This window comes from Lepidochelys olivacea (genome assembly GCF_965140295.1).
Source record: "Lepidochelys olivacea isolate rLepOli2 genome assembly, chromosome: 12".
Lineage (NCBI taxonomy): Eukaryota > Metazoa > Chordata > Testudines > Cheloniidae > Lepidochelys > Lepidochelys olivacea.
Window position 1 is genome coordinate 22,226,478 of NC_140422.1, and position 15,220 is coordinate 22,241,697.

Below are 15,220 nucleotides of genomic sequence, written 5' to 3' on the forward strand. Positions count from 1 at the left end.
ACCTGCTAACACCTTTTTGAGAATGTGTGCACTACATTTCAGCAGGGTAACTCCCAAGGTAGTGTGTCTGAACCTAGTAACCCATAACAGACCCCATTGCTCCCAGTTCTAATTGCTGGCACAGAATGAGCATCCAAGCAAGGTCCTTTTTATGTACATGAAAAGCTAACATGAAACAAATAAAACTAGAGAAGGATGTTCTTTCTGAATTACTGCCACAATATGTTAACTTCTTAATCAGACTGAGGTGCAAACACTTGGCTTCTGGTACTATGGTTGGATTTATCATTTAAAACACTATGGAGGAGGATTCATAACCTCAGACCTATCATGTTTGTTACTTGCTTACTTATTTTTAAATAAATTTAATATATTTATAAACTGGATAAATTGTCAAAACAGCAACAAATGTACAATATCTAAGTGCTTTTAAAATTAAACATCCTGCATAATTTTTTGCCACTGCTTTGCTTTTACTGCCTATAAACCTATAAACCTGTAAACATTGAAAGGCAATAATGTAACTTGCTAGTCTGCTATGCTGGTCCCCTTCTGAATAGCGACTAAGTGCCTGGAATGGCAAAGAAATAGTAACATTTAAATATAGTAAATAGCATAGAGGTGACATGGTATTATTTCTGTTCCTGGAATGGGTGAGTAACTCCCAAAGTCAGGTTTCTAGATGAATACTTCTATTTCCTCCAGTTTAATATGTGTTTTGCATTCATGTTCACTAATAATCACTGAAAAAATTCACTGTTTCCATGACTGCTCTCCAATCAGTAGTTGAGGAAAGTAAACATACCAGGGATACATACTCAGCCCAAGCAAACGTTGTTTTTCATTAAAGGGAATATTTTAACTCAACTCTGTTAAATATGCAGAACATTAATTTATTTCTCATCATAGTCATGAATAGTCACCAACCCAGTAACAAGTGTGAACTCCTGGATCACTGTAACAGTCTTATCATAGAGTCACAGAGCACTCAAATCTATCCATCCAGGCAAGCTGGATTTTGTGATAAATGGTCACTTGCACCAAAAATTGCAAAATGTTTGGGTTGCTCCCAGTCCCAAGAAACCAGTCACTTACCCCAGGTCAATTTGTACCTCTGATCTCACACCAGATACAACACTGGTAGCCTATAGCAAACTAAGGATTTATTAACTAGGAAAAAGAAATGAGAGACTTATTTACAGGTTAAAGCAGGCAACATATAAGCACAAATGAGTCACAGTCTGGTTCCAAAAGGTGACAGAGATATAATAATCTGTCCACTTAATGTCTTTTAGGAGTTGACCCTGGGGATCTCTGCTTTGTGCTTCTTAGCTCCAGCCCTTGTATGAGTCCAAAAAGCAAAGTGAGAGAACCATTTCTTCTTGTGAGCATCTTTATACACCCTTCCCTCAGAGTTTAAACTGAAGGGATGAGAGCTCCTGAACATCACTTCTTCATGGCTGGATGAGACAATCAACAAAGACTTTGTCCTACAATGGCCCATTTAGTCTTGATAATACTTCCTGATGGGCCAGGGAGGGGGCGGGAATGGGACCACTCTTCCTGCCTAGGTTCACAAATCGGAGCAGGCATTTTTCAATTATAAAGCAAAACTTACATATTACCTTATAGCAGGATACAGGTATTACAAGTAAGATTAATGCATGCAGCAACTTACAAGCATTTTATAGAATCTAAACATTAAACACATTCTTACAAGTCTAACACTCATCTTGAACACCACTAATATATAGGTGAGCTGGTCTGGTTTCCAGCTATGAATTGTCAGTGCTCAGCTGACACCTACAGACTTGGCAAGGGCTGGCACACCTGGTTTTCCAGCACCATATACAGCACCAAAAAATTTATTTAATGAAGGATAAATACTTTCACTTAACATTTTCTAAAGTAACAATTTTATTTTATGCTCCCTTACCTCTCACTCCCCTTTCATACGGTCAAAGGAAAAATAAAATGCAGCCCTCTCTAATGTAAGGTACTTTGCCTGTTTTCCTGTAATAATATTTGATCTGGCAAGTATTTCTTGAACTTGAGATATTTTCCTGAAAATAAAAGTTCATACCTCTAAGCAATTGTCTGTTTTATTGATAAATTATGTTTCATTTTCTTCAATGTTGTATTTCATAGATATTTAGCACTATATACATATAGCCAGAAATGGATTTGCAGGCATCAGAGACTTACAGGTGTAGATCTTTTTTCCTCCAACTATCCCTCTAGACAGCCACATGATAAACTAGTGCTTTGATTGCAAGGTGCTGCACTCACACAAGGAACCTTTCAGATGTCTGACTGCATGCTGACATTCATGTGGAATTCTTACACTATGCAATTAAGCATGGATTTCAGATTTGGTTTCAAAAATTCCTTTTCTCACCACATAAGGGGACTATGCACATCTTAACACGGACAGAGCATTTAACGCGATATTCAACAACAAATCTATTAGGGCAAGAGTTCGGCTGCCTTTGTGCAAGTGATACTATAGGGGCTCCGCTTGCCCAAAGCGCAGCCAGAATGCAGCTGCTTGGTGAACCTCCCCTGTGGCACTGAACGTATTCTGTCTGCCTTTGCCCTTCACATGCAGAATACATCCAGCCACTATCACTCAGGTGCTACATCTTCACACACCCAAAAACAGCTTTGGCTTTTAAAGTCAAAACATAGCCCTGAGTGCACAGTGTTTCTGAACTCTGTGGTGCCACAGCACAGAGGGGAACTGCCTAAACGCATTGTGCTCTTTCTGATGTTGCCACAATTAATGCCCTAAAAGCTACAGCATTCTTGGGCTCTGCTTTTGATGCCACTGTATGCTCTTGGGAGTTGGGGCAAGGGGTATCCTTTGAATCTTCACATGTCAGGATGAGAAAAATCAATTTCAATGCCCAAAGGAAGAAATTACTGCTGGAGAAGGTCACTAGCCACTACAAGTTGTTCTATTATCATGTAGCCTTGAAAGGAATCCTACAAAAATTAGATAAGTGTGGAATATGATCTGGTAAATTATAAATACTTTGGGATAATCTGAAAGGCACATAGGGGAGCTAAACTTTAAATGAAGAGTAGAATTTGCTCAGATATGTTTATTCTAGTTAAAGAGAAGACATTTTATGTCTGATGCTGAAGATCTGTCTGCTCATGTCTCAGACTGTATAATACACTACTCAAGAAAATATTACCCCCACAATGCTTAAGAACAACCTGTTTCAGACTGACAAATAGAGCTGAATATTAATGGCAGATTTATATCCTTTAAGATAGATTCTGGAGTACTATGCCATTGTATTCTAAGGAAAATAATACACACACACACACAGGCTGTCAAGCAATTAAAAAAATTATTGTGATTAATCATACGATTAATCACGCTGTTAAACAATAATAGAATACCATTTATTTAAATATTTTTGGATGTTTTCTACATTTTAAAATATATTGATTTCAATTACAACATAGGATACAAAGTGTAGAGTGCTCATTTTATATTTATTTTTTATTACAAATATTTGCACTGTAAAAAACAAAATTAGTATTTTTCAATTCACCTAATACAAGTACTGTAGTTCAATCTCTTTATCATGAAAGTTGAACTTACAAGTGTAGAATTATGTACAAAAAATACCCTGCATTCAAAAATAAAAACATAAAACTTTAGAGCCTACAAGTCTAATCAGTCCTATTTCTTGTTCAGCCAATCACTCAGACAAACATTTGCATTTTACATTTGCAAGAGTTGCCTGCTTCTTGTTTACAATGTCACCTAAAAGTGAGAACAGGCGTTCACAGAGCACTATTGTAGCCGGCGTCGCAAGATATTTACATGCCAGATGCACCAAAGATTCATATGTCCCTTGCTGCTTCAACCACCATTCCAGAGGACATGTGTCCACATTAATGACGGGTTCTGCTAGATAACGATCCAAAGTAGTGCGGACTGATGCATTTTCATTTTCATCATCATGAGTCAGATGCCACCAACAGAAGGTTGATTTTCTTTTTTGGTGGTTTGGGTTCTGTAGTTTCCGCATCAGAATATTGCTCTTTAAGACTTCTCAAAGCATGCTTCACGCAGATTTTAGGAGGCACTTTAGATTCTTAAATCTTGGTTCAAGAGCTGTAGCTATCTTTAGAAATTTCATATTGGTATCTTCTTTGCATTTTGTCAGATTTGTAGTGAAAGTGTTCTTAAAATGAACAACATGTGCTGGGTCATCATCCAAGACTGCTATAACATGAAATATATGTCAGAATGTGGGTAAAACAGAGCAGGAAACATACAATTCATAAATGTAATTAATGCATTCTTTTAACAAGTGTCATCAGCATGGAAGCATGTCCTCTGAAACGATGGCCAAAGCATGAAGAGGCATATGAATCTTTAGTGCATCTGGCATGTAAATATCTTGCAATGCCGGCTTCAACAGTGCCATGCAAAGCTTTGTTCTCACTTCAGGTGACATTGTAATTAAGAAGTGGGCAGCCTTATCTCCCGTAAATGTAAACAAACTTGTTTCTCTCAGTGATTGGCTGAATAAGAAGTAGGACTGAGTGACCTTGTAGGTTCTAAAGTTTTACACTGTTTTGTTTTTGAGTGCAGTGATGTAAAAAAAGAAAACCCTACATTTGTAAGTTGCACTTTCATGATAAAGAGATTGCACTACAGATTGCACTATTGTATGAGGTGAATTGAAAAATACTATTTCTTTTTTAATCACTTTTCAGAGCAAATATTTGTAATCCAAGATACAATAAAGTGAACACTGTACACTTTGTAGTCTGTGTTGTAATTTAAATTGATATATTTGAAAACGTAGAAAACATCCAAAAATATTTAATAAATTTCAGTTGGTATTCTATTGTTTAACCGTGCAATTAATCACGACTTTTAATTCTCCATTTGGATGTTATACATGTATGTGAATGCTATTTGATATTAATTCCACTGTAGCTCTATTTCAAAAAGCCTTTGCAGAGGTCACCTAAAATGAAATTATAATAGTTAATTACTTAACTTGGGCTATGAACCCTAATGAACACAATGTAAGATTGGGTCAAGTTTTGCAAAGAGTAAGAAAAAGATACTTAACCTTGACTGTTTACTATTAACTGTTACTGTTAAAAGATTACTACACTCAATTTACGGAGATTAAAAAAAAACAAAGAAAAAAAATCAGGAGAATGGCAATTACCCATATCAAATCACAATATGCAAGGCATAGAATAGCACAAGTTCTGATTACTGACAACAAACCTCAGTTCTCATATTTGGAATTTCAGGAATTCATTAAGACTTACAAGTCTGACAATATCACTGTCTTGCTAAAACAACCATATGTTGATGAGAGAGTTGTTTCAATATGGAAAAACCTCAGAGATTTTCTCTTAAAGAGTTTTTCAAGGGAACGGGAGGGGGCAGGGAATGGGTCCCATTTTGATGGCCTCCCTGAAAGTGACGTTGGAGGACCAACTAGCTGCTACCCCAAAAAAGCTCAAGAGGGAGTGGAGGTCTGTCAGCCATGCTCAGAGATGTCAAGAGGAGAGGGGGAAACTGTTCTTTCATAACTATAAGACTATAGGGGCAGGAAGCAGGTGGAAAGTGGAAGGGAAGGCAAGGAAGAATGGGGAGCCAAGAAAGGTGATGGCATGTGTCAGAAAAGCCCCAAAAAACACAAAAGAAGCAGGATGGAGATAAGGGACCAGCAAAGGACGGTGGGATAGGGCCTCACTAGTAAGCAAAATCCAAGTTTGATTGAAATGTCTCTTTTAAATTTCTCTAATTACTATTTGCCTTATTTAATTTGTGGTAGAACCCAGTGTGTGATGGATGCTTTCCAAACACTCATGAAGAACAATCCCTGCTACAAAAAGCTTGCAATCTAAGGACAGGCAAATTGGCAGAGTATTCTAACCCTGTAGCTGTTGCTTTGTAATTATAAAGAACCACACCTTAAGGAGGGATCCTAAGAACAACCCTACCCTCTCCCCACACCCAACTCACAGTAATATTCTACTATTGCATATAGAAGGATTGAGAGGAAAAACCACCTGATTTTTGCAGATAAGGTACTGTTTTGGAGTAGTATATAAAACTTCAGTAGCCCATGGAGTTAACCCTAAAAACTCTGGTTACACTCAGTTCCAGCAGAGGAACTGGTTGTCACACTTACAAGCAATATGAACAAAACAAAAAACACTTCCGCCTGGGGAAGGTCAGCTAGTTAGCCTTTCTCCTGGTCTCATGGCACCCAGCCCTTTGCAGCCTCTTGGCCCTGACTTAGGAAAGCCAGCTGGCTAACCCTCTACTGGTCTCCAGCACCAGCCTTCCCCCGTCACCCTGGCCCTGGTTCAGAAAGGCCAGCAAGCTAGGCCCTCTGCTGCTCTCCTGTCCTATTTATTAGTCCCAGATGTGATGCTACCTTCTGAATCCGGTCATATTAGGATGCACCTTTGATGGCACAGGGGAGTGGATTCTCTTCACTTAAAGGGGCCAGCTCTTTAAAGATGCACAATAAAAATGTAAACATTTACTTGCCTTTTTTGCAGACACAAATGTTCTTTTTGGTTAAATTCAAATAGAAGATGGCAGATATTCAAATGCTGACAATTTCTTCCACTGTTGAATGTACCCACTAAGTTAAAGGCTATTTGTATAGAAAAGAGGCCATTACAAAATATAACATTTTGCAAACACACTCAGACTGGACACCACAAAAAACTCCCCATGTATTTAACATTACCATAGAATGATATCTGAGATATCCTAGTTATTTTACTGTACTGTATTTAACTATACAGAAATAGTGGTAAATGTTGATTTTTTAATTGGTTAACAGTTCACTTTACACAACACAACACAAGATGCTGTGCTCATTCAAGACTCGGACACAAAAGTTGATAAAACCATAGCCTATGGATTCAATATTATTTTGTTTTCCCTATTTAATTTCCTACCCAGTCTTACTGCATGTTTATGGTATTCCTTCTCATGTTCATGGTGTTCCTTCTTCTTTTTTTCCTAGCTAAAACTATGAAATGATGTGCAGGAGACACACCAGAACAGAATTCACATTCTATTCAGCCAATGCCTTTCTGCAGCTCTGCACATTTTTTTTTCATAAATCACACTAAATCAGTGTCCCCAGCCATGCCCTGTAGTCCGGCAAGTGTCACTGCCCAGTGGGAAAACATAAGGTCTGACACTAATGGAAGGTTTTGCCACTGGCTCTTCATATCCAGATTATGATTTTTGTATTCCTCAGTTTCACATAAAAAACCCAAAGACTAAACTCTCTTTCTGTTCTGCAACCCTTCAGCAAGTGTTGTAACGTTCACTGCCTGGGGAGCTGAAGACAAAAAAGGCCTGGCACAAAGGTACACTATATTTTCAAAACTACTCTATTATCATCAGGTTCATGTGAGTATATACTGAGTTTAATTAAAGTCAATGAAGAAAAATTATGCTTTTAAAAGTGCTAATCTGACATTTAACTTCCAAAACATGATTTATTTGCAGTTGAAGGACTTGTTTGGTTTTTAACATCCAGTCACTTAAAACTGAATCTCACCCTCATTTTAACTTTGCTGCATCTAAAATATTCAATGACAGCTGTAACATTTGATCTGAGTTTCAAGTTACAATAAAAAATGTCACTCCCAACTCTTGGAAGTATTTCATTATTATTTGCACAATTATTTTTACTGTGAGAGAGTAATAAATACTTGAAATTTACAAAAATAATCTAGTAAATTGCATTGAGTCAAATAATTATTTTCTTGAATTTTTCATAAAAATTAGCTTTACTAAAATTGCTCTATGCTTTTTATTATGGATACTATGTAACATACTAGTCATTTTATAATAAATTCCTTACAAGTAAAAGACTGTTTTCCTACTTAGAACAAGGAACCACTATCCTTTAAAAAAACATTAAAGAGTCTTGGGCTTTTGGACACAACAAAAATTAGAAGACATGGACAAATTGGTTTGGATAATATTGGAAACAAACTCAACCTTCATCCCACACCTCTTTCAAAGAGACACTGTTAGGTTAAAAACAATGACCCATATCACTTGGATTAATCCACACAGAGCACCAGAAACTGCTTGTTTGCTCTCATGTCATTCAATGGGAAGCAGGCTTTGCATCCTCCTGAAACTTAGAGGTGTCTTGGCCAACAGAACACAAATGTCTCAAGGATTCACTGGAGACCAGGACCATCTGTGTAGAAACCCCATGCCTCTGCACTGCCTCCCACCACTTAACAGTACCGTCTCCACAGTAGCATGCTTCTGTCAGAACCACCAGCCATTCTCTCTGGAACCTCCTCTCAGGGACATTTCTCTGGAACCTCCTCTCAGGGACATTTCAGAGAGCCAAGGGAGAGAGTCAGTGGCTTGCAACAAGTTCCATATTGTGACTATCTCAGCTCCTTCTCCCACTCAGCAATATGGGAAAGGCAGGTGGTCATGACAGCCCAGTTAGAGAACCCCTTCCCCAAAGTTAGTGCTTAGCCAGCATCAATGTAGGCAGGGAATTCCCAGAGGATTATAGCAAGACAGTGCCACAGGGCAGCTATCTCCCAGCTGGTCTCATTTGAAACCCCATCCCCACGCACATACCCTCAGCCCCATTGTAACAGCGGTTCTCAAACTTTTTACCATCTGGTCCACTTTTACTGAAGCCCAGAAGTTCTGACCCCCTAGAGACAATTCATACATATTAACAACTGCTGGAAACTAGAATACATATGCAATTATCATAGCCTGTAGCTGGGCACAGCTGATTTCTGTGCCCACGGTTTATCCAAATGTAGAAAGGCTGATCCAAACTGACACTGGAGTGGGACCTGTGAAAGGATCAAGTGACAGGGAGTCTAAGGTAGACAGAATGGAGCTACAAGAACACAAGGGAAGAAGGGGCTCAACAGGAGACCCCCATCATACCAGCCAGTTTCCCCATGGGTCCCCATTCCCCTAGCCTGTCATCTCCTAGTTGGCAAGGCTCTAAAGTAGCCAGCTACTGTTTCTCCTTTCCCATGCTTCTGGGTATCCATTCCACACTGGCTGGCTGAGCATCTGCAGAGAGGAGTACTGAGAACGGAAGAGTGAAGAATCTCCCTGTCAGCAACAATATCACCACAGTAGCCCTGGGTGGCCAGGAGTATTCAGTGGAGGGGAATCCCTATTCAGACCCTGCAGGTCTTCTAGGTGTGAAGGAGGCTTTAGTTGGAGCTGGAACAAGCACACAGGAAATCTAACGGCAAATCTCATGCAGCCTCATGGTATTTTCAGGAGTGCAAACAACAACAACAACAAGACCAGTGTTTCAGGCTCCACCAAGACACTTCTCAGGCCCACCCAGCCGAAGGGCCAGGATGCATAGTCTGAGAAAGCGTATGATAGAACACCTATGAAGGGGCTCCAGGAATGACAATACTTTGCCAACACACATTCGCGCACACACACACACACACACACACCCCGCACCTGGACGAGATCTAGAAGGTATTTAGTCCCTTGCTTATGGAGGAGGAGGGGATGATTTAGCCAAACATTTTAAACACACATTTCCTTAGCTGTTTTATTCATAAAAATCCTTGTATTATAGAAATTAATATTTTAATCCAATTCATTTTTCACCATAAGTGGCATTTGTTTCCATTCTTGCATTCCTCCAATCTGGAACAGTGAAAATAGACTAGCCAGTCCTGCTTTTGTTCTAATCCATTTCTATGAGTTTGACTGTCTGACTCATGCACTAGCAAAATGTGAGAAATATTTAAATATAAATGAAGGGTTTTCATGAGAATGCTAAAAAATCATGAAAACAGTTTGAAAAATCTCGATTGCTCATAACCTGATAGTAATTTCCTAAAATACAAAAGAGTTTGGCTCTCTTTTCCATGTGTTTGGACACTTCCCCATCCAAGCCTAACCAGAAGCAGAAAGTACCAGGAGTCTCATGAAAAAGTCCATTGTCAACAGAGAGAGGCTTAGCCTGTTTAAAACTCTGATCAAAATTTTCAATATTCCTCAAGCTCAAAATTGAGGGATATTCGGATTCAGGGTTTTGACTTGAACTGTTAAAATGACATGGGCCTGCTGCAAAATTTGCATCTGATTTCCAGTTTGGATTCCACCCCTCAAATTTCCATATCCAGGATTTTCGTTTGACCTGTCTGGAGTTTTCACAATTTTTTCAGTACAGTACTGCAAAAGCAAGTGGCTCAGGTAGAATAAGCATCTGCATTTTTGGATACTTTTCTGAACTGAACCAACCTCCAGATTTGTTGAGGTTCACCCATCAATGCTTCACAAATCTCATTTTAGGGCCCCCAAAAGTGCACTTCCAGTGTTTGCAAATGAACATTTTTGGTCATATGCAAACAGATAGTTGCATACATAAAATAGTACCTGCACATACCATCACCCTTAGATGTGTGATTCTGTATATGCAAACGGGGGGCAACAATTATGATAAGTATCATCAGAAGCCCTTAGGACTTAAGTCCAAACTTCTCATCATTTTTAAATGTTATTTTAACTATGAAAAAAGAAAAGGAGGACTTGTGGCACCTTAGAGACGAACAAATTTATTTGAGCATAAGCTTTTGTGAGCTACAGCTCACTTCGTCAGATGCATTCAGTGAAAAATACAGTGGAGAGATTTATATATATAGAGAACATGAAACAATGGGGGTAACCATACACACTGTAATGAGAGTGATCACTTAAGGTGAGCTATTACCAGCCGGAGAGCAGGGTGGGGGGGGAGGGAAGACTTTTGTAATGTTAATCAAGGTGTGCCATTTCCAGCAGTTGACAAGAACGTCTGACAAATGGGGGTAGGGGGGTGGGAATAGTTTTACTTTGTGTTACCTTACCCGTCCACTCCGAGTCTTTATTCAAGCCTAAATTAATTGTATCCGGTTTGCAAATTAAATTAAATTGTATCCAGTTTACAATTAAATTAAATGTATCAGAGGCTCGTTCACCTGCACATCTACCAATATGATATATGCCATCATGTGCCAGGAATACCCCTCTGCCATGTACAATGGCCAAACTGGACAGTCTCTACACAAAAGAATAAATGGACACAAATCAGACGTCAAGAATTATAACATTCAAAAACCAGTCGGAGAACACTTCAATCTCTTTGGTCACTCAATTACAGACCTAAAAGTGGCAATTCTTCAACAAAAATCTTCAAAACCAGACTCCAACGAGATACTGCTGAATTGGAATTAATTTGCAAACTGGATACAATTAACTTAGGCTTGAATAAAGACTGGGAGTGGATGGGTCATTACACAAAGTAAAACTATTCCCCCCTCCCCTTTGCCTTTCTGGTGATTATTTGGTCAAAGCTCTGGTGATATCATTTTCTCCACTAATCCTATGCTTATTTTGATATAATTTACATTATGACACATCAACTGACAGTGTAACCCCTGTGGTCTTTAAGTAACAAGCTGTAAAGGAAGCCTGGCTGCTGAAGTAACACTGCAAGTAGATAAACCGGTCATCTAAAGTCTGTGTCATGTAATTCCCTGTTAATGCAGTCAAGCCCAGTTCAAGCAAGTTTAGGCCCATAAAATCTCTACAGGCTGATGGTACTACTCACCAAGAACACTTAGCTGACAATAGCAAAGCCATGCAGGCCTAGCTCCACAGCTACCCCTGTGAGATAACAGCGTACACTTGTTTCTGTGGTTACTGCTTGTCACCACTATTCTGAAAAACAAAAAAGCAAAAGCTGTTATCACAAAAACATCCTTACTGCTATCAAGTATAAAAAAAACAATGTTTGAATATATGTTATTGATGCAAAGAATGAAGTGTCTACCATGTGGATCATGACTCTAGGCATAGGTGGATGAACGGATGCTGTGCACCAGACTTTCCACCTTTGCAGGTAGTGGAGTGTCAACACAGCTATATATGGCTTCAACCCTTCTCTCCTAGGCAGCAAAGTAAGAGTCGGGGGAGGAAGAGATGTTACAGCTTGTAAAGTGCTGACTCCGCATACTCCCACCTAAGTGGAAAAGACGAGCTCAAGAAAAAGTGGGCCACAGAGGAGTGCCTCAGACATCTGCCAGCAGAGTGCAGCGATATGCCTCACTCAGGGCTGTGACTAAAGGTACAATCTAGTACTGAGGATTTGATCCTGCACTACTGAATTCAAACGAAGATTTGCAGTTGACTTCAAATGGCACATAACTGTGCCCCAAGTGAGTGGGTCACATTTCAAATCAGTTGCACAAACAGGAACAGAACCTAGGAGTCCTGACTCTCAGTTCTGTGCTCTAGCCACCAGATACTACCCCAAGACAGAGATAACATGCCAAATCTCAGTCTGGAGCACATATTTAATTTTGAACACCTGACAATAAATCCTGCATATTAACTGAAACTGTGTGAATTGCATCACTACAGTAATTTCCATTCAGAGTCTTAAAATCAGGGCCCACGTTCTTCCCTTCATTGCAAAGATTTTACTTTTCTTCCCCTTAGTTAGAACTCTGCTGAATTTTTCAATATATTCATGCAAACAAGATATTTCATCTCATGGATTTTACTCCAGTTCTGTCGATACACATTTTAAATAAATTAAGATAAAATAAATCCATTTTATTGTATTATTTTGTGCCATCTCTATGAAATAAGGCCCATCTTTGTATTTTGTAAGGAATGTTGACATGGCTGAAAATGTTGCATGAGGTATAATCTTTGAAGATTGCACTGCTAGAAAAAATAAACCCAAGCCTTGAAGCCCAGAGTGATTGGGACTTGATTGAAATGCCTCTGAAGCATACATCCCAATTCAGCTATGCTGTAAAGTTCATACAATTGATCAACAATGTAGTAGTAACAAAAGGAGTGACCAGTAGCTTTGTTTTCTAAACACCTGTTCATTTCTTACAAACATAAAACATGCCCATGAAATAAATAAATTATATGTGATCCGTTACTTTTCAAAAAGAGAATTGCAAACTTACAGTAGCAAAGAAAACACCATGTTAAAAAGGTGTGCAAATCTAAGGCAGCCTCAGAGACAAAACAAAACAAAACAAAACAAAACAAAAAAACCCTAAGGGCCAAATTCCAAAACCATAATTGAGCAAACTCCTTTTGAGAAGTTTTGCTCAATTAAGAATCACAGAGTTTAGCCCTATAAACTAGGCCATCATCTGTGTTGTATTGGCATAGATATCCCATCTTTTGTGGTCCACTTCTGTTCTCTCATGTGGGGCAAAACTCCCAATGATTTCAAATGGGAATAGTTTCAAACTCCACACATCCAGCAAATGTATCATACCCAGGACACAGTCAGAAGAAAGACATTAGGAAAGAGGAGGAAGCAACATTTCAGCCAACAGGGATTTGGTTTCATGGGCCATCTTGCTGTCAATTGGTATTTGTTACCAGGTAAAGATATAAAAATATCTTGCTAGGTCATTAGATCTCTTGTTATAATTCTAGTGATATTGTGCTAAGAAATTTCTATTTCGACACTGTTCCATGCATCTATCTAAGGTTTATCAATAGCATCATCCCGGAGGTGTTTAAGCACTGTTAAAGAAGTGGCTGCACTGCAATAGTGAAATGGTAGAGTTAAGGCACTATCTGCTTTAACAACTCAGTCTAACACCACACATCCAATACAAGATGAACAGAATAATGGCACAGCAGGAGGCCATGACGCTTTTATTTATGAAAGAAAATGAAATGTTGGCAAAGATAAATGTTTCTGAATAGGGCAAGGAAGCCAAGTGAAATCCCTTTCAGTTACTATGAGGTGATCTTATATCCTTGAGAATGTGCCTTGTAATATCTGTAAAAAATTATCAAAAAAGATCAGGCAAATGTGGTCAGTTAAGAAAGTTAAGGTTTCAATACCCAAACATAAAAAGTTAGCTGACACCACCTGCCAAATATTTTTCAAAACTTTCTCTTACAGCACTGTCTTCTGCAGGGTCAAAGAAATCCTGTTTGAGGACGAAACTCCTACCGGACGCAGAAAATTATATTCCTAATGTACTCACTTGATATGCTGCAGTGTGAACTTCTGGGAGATGATGATGAAGCCTGTAGTAGTACTAGGCTTCAAACTGGTGGCACAATGATAACTCCAGAAATCAGCAAAGCAAAGAGAGGTGAAAATAACACTTAGTGAAAGGGACAAGAGTAGCTTAAAGTGTTGATTTCCCAGTAGTCAAACCATAAAACTCCCTTGGCTTGTTCTGGCAGTACTAGTACTGCTTCTGCCTTAATTCTGCTTGTCTCTACATGAACAAAAATATCGTCTGTGTCTTCTGAATCAATGAGCTCTCCCTAAAGAACATCAGCCATTGGTGAGGTGGAAGCAGGTGTGGAGAGCTGTGACAATCAATGTCATTTAGATTTTGTTCAATTCAAGAACGTAAATTGGAGAGTGCGTAAACTAGGCATGACAGTTTGATTAATCAAATACTGGCTTCAGAAGAGAGATCTACTTGCTTACTAGGAGTAGAAGAGAGCTCATAATGAGGAAAAGTTAGATTCAACATAGTTTCACAACATCTATTTCTGTTATGTCACAGGATCCAAGAAAGAACATAAGTATAACTCCTGAATCGACATGTATCATATCACCAGATAGGAATTTAAAATAGGACAGGTAAAGACAACAACCTTCACAAACAAGGTGGGAGATTCCCAAAATTGAGCACAGCACCTTGGTCTGGCATCAGCATTTTGGCAACAGCCACAAGCACATACAGGCAGAAGAACACTACAGAAAATAGCTTCCTCCCAGGCAAACGACTCACTTTCTGGACTATTCAAAGAACAGGTTGAAACTTTGATTTTTCAATTATACATTTTATAGAAAATCTAAATTGGAAAAATTTTGAACAAAAATTTTTTTTTACTAAAATGTAGCATTGAGATCAACCAGATCCCAGAGCTCGAGAACTGCGCGGACTCCAGTGCCACAAAGCCAAATCCCAGTTAATTTATTTCTTTTTAAAAGGGGGGAAGGGGGAGAGACAAGAAAAGACAGCTAAAAAGAGGCAAAACCCGTATCTCCAAACAGGGTTCCTGTATTGCAGGTCTTATAGATTTCCCCCCATTCCCCACCCCAAAAAGAGCCTTCCTGAGGCTGACAGCCAGTAAAATCTTATAATCTGGAGAGGGTACCCCACCTGTCTCTAT

At 38.9% G+C, this 15,220-nt stretch overlaps 1 long non-coding RNA gene across 1 annotated transcript in view; it reads right to left on the reverse strand.

The window, feature by feature from the left end:
- Positions 1-15,220, reverse strand: part of LOC311529152 — a 345,672-nt gene that overhangs the window by 189,374 nt on the left and 141,078 nt on the right. Inside the window, exon 4 of the long non-coding RNA XR_014713779.1 lies at positions 11,649-11,758. This is a non-coding gene — a long non-coding RNA (uncharacterized lncRNA). The remainder of the gene's footprint in view (positions 1-11,648; positions 11,759-15,220) is intronic.